Below are 6,736 nucleotides of genomic sequence, written 5' to 3' on the forward strand. Positions count from 1 at the left end.
TCCCCTCCATCTCTGCCCCCATATTCATGTCCCCTCCATCTCTGCCCCCATATTCATGTCCCCTCCATCTCTGCCCCCATATTCATGTCCCCTCCATCTCTGCCCCCATTGTCATGCCGTCCTCTCCATCTCTGCCCCCATATTCATGTCCCTCCATCTCTGCCCCCATTGTCATGCCGTCCTCTCCATCTCTGCCCCCAGTGTCATGCCGTCCTCTCTCTGCCCCCAGTTTCACGTTCCACATTACACTGACTGACTTACCTTCTCCTTCGTTCCCTCGCAGCTCTCTGCGCGCCTCTCTCTCACTGGCGCACAGTTGTCATCACATCGCGTCTACAAGCCAGTAGCGGAGGCGGCGAAGCGAGGAGCTGACACAGGTCAGCTCCTCGCTTCAGCCGCATATGTGACAGCGAGAGAGGCGCACAGCGGCGAAGCAAGGAGCTGACCTGTGTCAGCTCCTCGCTTCGCCGCCGGCTACTGGCTTGTAGACACGATGGCTGAAGCGAGGAGCTGACCTGTGTCAGCTCCTCGCTTCGCTGCTGCCGCCGGCTACTGGCTTTTAGACGCGATGTGATCATATCGCGTCTACAAGCCAGTAGCGGCGGCGGCGGCGAAGCGAGGAGCTGACACAGGTCAGCTCCTCGCTTCAGCCGCATATGTGTCAGCGAGAGAGGCACGCAGCGGCGAAGCGAGGAGCTGACCTGTGTCAGCTCCTTGCTTCAGCCGCGTATGTCTTCAACTCAGATCTGCGTCCTCTGGATGCAGATCTGAGTTGAAATAGGACATACACAATGACTGCTACGGGCGCCAGGGGGCCGGCACACGGTAGTGGGCCAAAACCGGGCCCCCCCCATTTTTCAATTTGGCCGGGCCCCTGACGCCAGTACCAGTAGTACTGCCCTATCGGCAGCCCTGAAAACATTACTTATCTTTCGGACAACTTTTCTGGCAGTATTTGTGTCATTAATTTTGTAATATACTTTATTAACAAATTTCCGATCCTTTCTGTGAAATTCTGCATTTTCCACTCTTTCCCTTGCTTCTGTAGAGCTGTTTCTGCCTCTCACTGATGTTAATGTGAACAGGAGTACAGGGCTGTGTAAGATGTAGAGAAAATGAGGGGAGGGGAGGTCACTTCAAACAGTTATATCTCGTTCATTATAAAACTCAGGAACTTGCTTTTGAACATTCAGGCAAAAACAGCAAGGGAAAAAGTGAAAAATTCAGGATTTCACAGAAAGGAGCCAAAATTTGTTAATAAAGTATATTACAAAATTTATTAACAAAACAAATACAGGTAGTCCTCGACTTACGACGTTGATCCGTTCTTGCGCGGCGTCGTAAACCGAATTTCGACGTAAGTCGGAAACCTACCATACCGACGCCGCGTAGGAACGGATCAACCCCCCCCCCCTTTAAAATAAAACCCTGAAACAGAATGTGAAACTTACCGTACGGTGCAGGGTGGGCGGGCAGGCATTCAGGCCTCCTCTTCCTCCGATGTTCCGTCCTCCTCCTGCGCTCGCAAGCTGATAATGGCCTGGGCGCATGCGCAGTAGCCGTAATAGAAGCATCATGATACTGCGCATGTGCCCTGGCCATTAACAGCTCGCGAGCGCCGGAGGAAGTGGTCAGGACATCGGAGGAAGAGGAGTCCTAAATGCCCGCCCGCCCACCCTGCACCTCACTTGTAACAGCAAGCTGCCAGCATTGATTTTCCGCAGGCTAGTCCTTGCTAGCTGGGAGTGCTGGCAGTTTTCTGTTACAAGGGAGCTGTCGTAACCACGAAACGTCGTAACCCGAGACTGTCGGAACCCGAGGACTACCTGTACTGCCAGAAAATCAAAATTTGTCCAAAAGTTTAGTTACATTTTAAGTGAAAATATCAGAAGCTTCAGCTGTTACCCCATGTGGTACTTGTGTTGAGGATAGTTTCTGATCACTGATGTAATTGGAGGGCAATTATAAAAACTTTGCAACTTTCTGGAATATGAATATTTATATACCTTTTAATAATTGTCATTTATAGTATGTACATATAATCTCTATACTGTCATCATCACCTATACACATCTAAAAATGCGTCGGGATAGTACAAAAGGACAGGGATGTGGAAATCCAGCTGGGGATCCAGGCCACAGTCGAGCTACTGCGGATCCAATGGCTACTGGAGAGGGGCAGCCAGCAGTGCCACAATGTCAAGCAGGGTGCAGGGTACCCCGCTGACGAGGCCCGAGCACCAGGAACCGATGTTACAGTGGATAGCAGATATTGTGGACCCGCAACCAGCATGTCCCATCAACAGTACTAATGACGAGACACAGTTTCATGTTTCTGCACCAGCTCACAAGTTCCTCGTCCTCCTTTTCGTCATCCTCCTCCTCCTCCAACACCACCACCATCACCGTTAAAAAATAATTAAAATAACCCCATTAAGGCTCACCCAAGGGCCTGAAAATTAATGTTTTAGGGCTCACCCTAAGGGCCAAAAAGTAAAACTCTGCTGGTTAAAGGCTCAATTCACCCAAAGGGCCAAAAACATTGCTGGTACAAGGATCAACTCCCCCCAAGGGCCTAACATTCTGCTGGTTAAAGGCTCAACTCACCCAAAGGGCCTAACATTCAGCTGGTTAGAGGCTCAACTCACCCAAAGGGCCAAAAAATATGCTAGTTAGAGGCTCAACTCACCCAAAGGCCCTAACATTCTGCTGGTTAAAGGCTCAACTCATCCATAAGCCCTAACATTCTGCTGGTTAAAGGCTTAACTCGTCCAAAGGGCCTAACATTCTGCAGGTTAAAAGCTCAACTCACCCAAAGGACCTAACATTCTGCTGGTGCAAGGCTCAACGCAATTAAAGGTGCAACGTTTAGATGGCTTTTTCCAAACCGATGGTGATTCCTTCTGCTAAGATGTGATGGCTGTTTCCAGCCCTGATTATCCTGGTTGATCTTGTTCAGCAATGAGGTAAGCTCAGCATGAGGATCTTCTACATTAGGTTGTCCATGCCCACTAATATGAATGAAGACTCGATCACAGTAAGTGTTCTTATTTTTCTCCAATTCAATCTCTGAATGAACTGCTCTGAAAGATGGCCCAGGCACTGCTGCAATGGCAATCACTGGCTTTTCCTGTTCTGGTTCCAAAGAATCTTGTGTCTTACTTGAAGAAGAGACTATCTTAGTCTGACTGCTGGTTGCTTGTGCTTCAGCATTTGGAGTTGGGTTTGTCAGCCTTGTGATAAACTCCTTATTTTGGATCCCATTACTTTCAACAGTCTCTAAAGTCTTTTGACACTTTGAATTTTGTTCAGTTCCAAAGGACTCTGTGTTTAGATTTGGCTCAGTTGCAGCTCCAGAACATGCCTTTGAAGGCAAGGTTTCCTTTAGTGGCTCCATCTCAGCAGGATGATGATGGTGAAGCTTGGTTAAATCTGGTGTCGGAAGGGAAAGTGGTTTCTGATCTACATCTAAAGTACTGGAGCATGTTGTTTGAACTATTAACACCTGATCAGAACCCTGTAGAGGTAATGTAGAGTCCGATATTAGAGGACCATTACCGGTAGTAGTGTTTGCAGCCAATTCTCCACCTTTGTGGTCCTTTAAATAAAAGTTACCTCCAGGACTTAATGCCAAAATGGTATCAATTTCACAATCAAAATCAAGGTCAGTGTCTGGGTCCTCACTCCAATCCACTGCATCAATCCAACACAATGAGAGTGATGGTTCTGGAATCTCCATTTTAGGGGATAATCATTTTAAAGGGGCTAACACTCTGCTGGTGCAAGGCTCAACTCACCCAAAGGGCAAAAAACTCTGCTGGTGCAAGGCACAACTCACTTAAAGGGCCTAACACTCCACTGGTGCAAGGTTGAACTAACTTAAAGGGCCTAAAACGCTGCTGGTAAAAGGCTGAAGTCACCTCAAGGACCTCAATCTCTGCTGGTAGCTCAGCTTAAGGGCCTGTAACTTATTTTGGAAGGGCTCATGTTAAGGGCCAGAAAAGTGAATTTTTGAACGCCTTACCACATCACACACACGCACACACACAATGACAGTTAAGGGTGGGGGCTGTTGGATTTCCCATTGCCTGTGCCATCTGTGGTTGTCATGGGTAACGCGATTTAAAGGGGTGCATGCTAATGTTTCTTTAGCTTTAAATTTGTGTTTCTGTCCATACTATTGTGGAGGAAAGAAGGTTTCCAAGTATTTTTCAACTTTCATAGAGGTTCTCTTGAGTTTGGAAAATGTCTAGTTGATAGGCTGTTATAGTAGGGTAATACTGGGACTTGGGCATGTTAGATGCCCCCAGACATGCTTCCCCTGCTGTCCCAGTTGCATTCCAGAGGTGTTGGCATCATTTCCTGGGGTGTCATAATGGATGGACTTGGTGACTCTCTTTAGTCGAATAGTGGTTTCCCCTGAAACAAGCATTTTTTCCCCATAGAGACTATAACGGGATTCGATATTTGGTCGAGGGGCTACTCGAAACGAATATTGAATATTTCACTACTTGCTCATCTCTAGTCTCTATACATCCCTGTACACAAAAGTATTAAAAAAAAAAAATTAAAAAAAAATTACGGGTGTCAGAAATAAAATTTATTGACACAGTTTTGGATTTTTATTAAGGGGTTAAAATGTAAATAAACCATATACATTTGGTATCCTCAGAATCGTACCGAAACATAGAATACAGGTGACGTGTTATTTTGGCTGAACAGTGAACGCCGTAAAAACGAAGCCCATAAGAAAGTCACACAAATGCACTTTTTCTTCAATTTGTCTCACAAACATTAAGACCTCATATGGCTCTGAGAGCGGAAAAATAAAAAAAAGTTATGGGGCTTGGAAAGGTGGGAGTCAAATACGAAAATCGAAAAATACCTGCAGCAGGAAGGGGTTAATACACAACAAAATGCTGCACATGCTCTTTGGAAGGAGACCCCTGCTCCCTGTCCTCATTTTCCCTGCCATCTCTAACAAAAAAAAGTTCATATGGTTCAAAAAATTTACATGCTTTGCCCCAATATAAAAAAAAAAAAAAAAAAAAAAAAGGTAACTATAGATGATGGCTACATTAGTGTGTGCACTTTTTGTTTGTTATGTTTTAATGAGGACATTTCCCTAACTGGACCCTTCTGCATTCTTCGATAGGCGATGCTCCATGGATTTTCTCTGGGCCGAGCTTTTCCAGAGCAATCTTTTCTCTTAGTTTCCGCACCCAGTGTGCTACTATGTTCTCTGTCAGTTGGGCAGTCCCAGACTGTCTATCTCTCCCTTATACCTTTCTTATAATATCTTTTGTTTGTCTTTCTCTATACATGTGTCAGTACCTTCACTTTGCCTCAAGATAAATAATCCAACTTCTCTTAGTTTATTGTAATGGGTCACAATTATTAGAAAGGAAAAGTTTCCAATTGTCTGTAATAATTTGGTTGTTGAGGAATGGATCCATTATGAGTATGATTCTACATCAAAGTGTACATTTGTAAACCTATCCAGAGTATAAATGGTGCAAGCAAGATTAAAGTGTTGGTAAATGATATGCATCAGATTTACAATTCAATTTCTAACATCTTTTTTTTCATTTGTAAGATTTGTATTTTTTTGTTATGGAAACTTCCAAGTAAGAACGTAAACTCGAGACATGTCACTTGAGGTTAATATTGCATCTTTCTATCACATTTCCCCAGTTTCTCCTCTGTCCGCTCTCCTTTGCTCAGTGGCTATGCCCTTATACACAGACATCAGTGTATAAGGGCATCAGTGTCTAAGGGCACCCGTGTTTCAGCTTTTGTAAAACTACAAGGATCAGAATGCCATTAAAAGGCTGCAGACTGCATTGCCACAATAGCTGGGAATCCGCAGGGTTCAGATCATTTACATAAATCTATACACCAACCCATAAACAGCTAAATATATACAAAACACATAAATATTGAATGTGACCATGGAAGAATACATAGGCAGGCATTACTAGCTAGCCAGCGATTTACACATCCATTAGCCATGCTTGACAGTGTAGCTCAGTAATGAAATGATGGTATTTAGACTCTTCTTTTCACAATAGTTAACACAATGTTCAGCTTGTATGTAGCTTAGTGCATTACAACCTGAAAAATAACAAGTGTGTTTAACAACGTGACCATAGAGTAGATCCTATAATTCATACCTGACCATGGAGAATAAAGAGGACACTTGGCAGCCGCCTGCTGTATGAACAAGGCAGCAGCTATGGGGTCTGCTTTTGTGAAATATGCACCTTTTATTTGTAGCTATACTTATCCAAAATTTAAATACATTTAAGGAATTTATTTTTTTTTTTTCTCTTTATGCAGTGTATCACTATGCACCTAATTTACTAAAGAGGTACAAGAGCATTATAAAGGTGATGATTCCACTGCTGTCCGATATTTCAGGTTTGATTTTACACTGCCCACGTACTAAAGAGCAGTTGACCCTTTATACAGGTAAGTTGTCATAAAAGCATTGTAACATGTTACTACATATAAACCAAGCCCCTTGTCCCCAGCACACAGCGTAACATGGGTGCAGTTAATAAATGTCCCTCCGTAGCTGAAAACTGACCTGACAGAGCACTGGCTATTGAACAACACTAAACTTTCTATAGCTTCCTATATATTCTTCATTCCCTCTGTAGCTACTTTTGGCTTTGGCTCAAAAAAACTGCAGCAAAATCTGCATAAAAATTAGCTGCGTTTCTGCAATGTGGGGC

The sequence above is a fragment of the Leptodactylus fuscus genome, chromosome 3 (assembly GCF_031893055.1).
Source record: "Leptodactylus fuscus isolate aLepFus1 chromosome 3, aLepFus1.hap2, whole genome shotgun sequence".
Lineage (NCBI taxonomy): Eukaryota > Metazoa > Chordata > Amphibia > Anura > Leptodactylidae > Leptodactylus > Leptodactylus fuscus.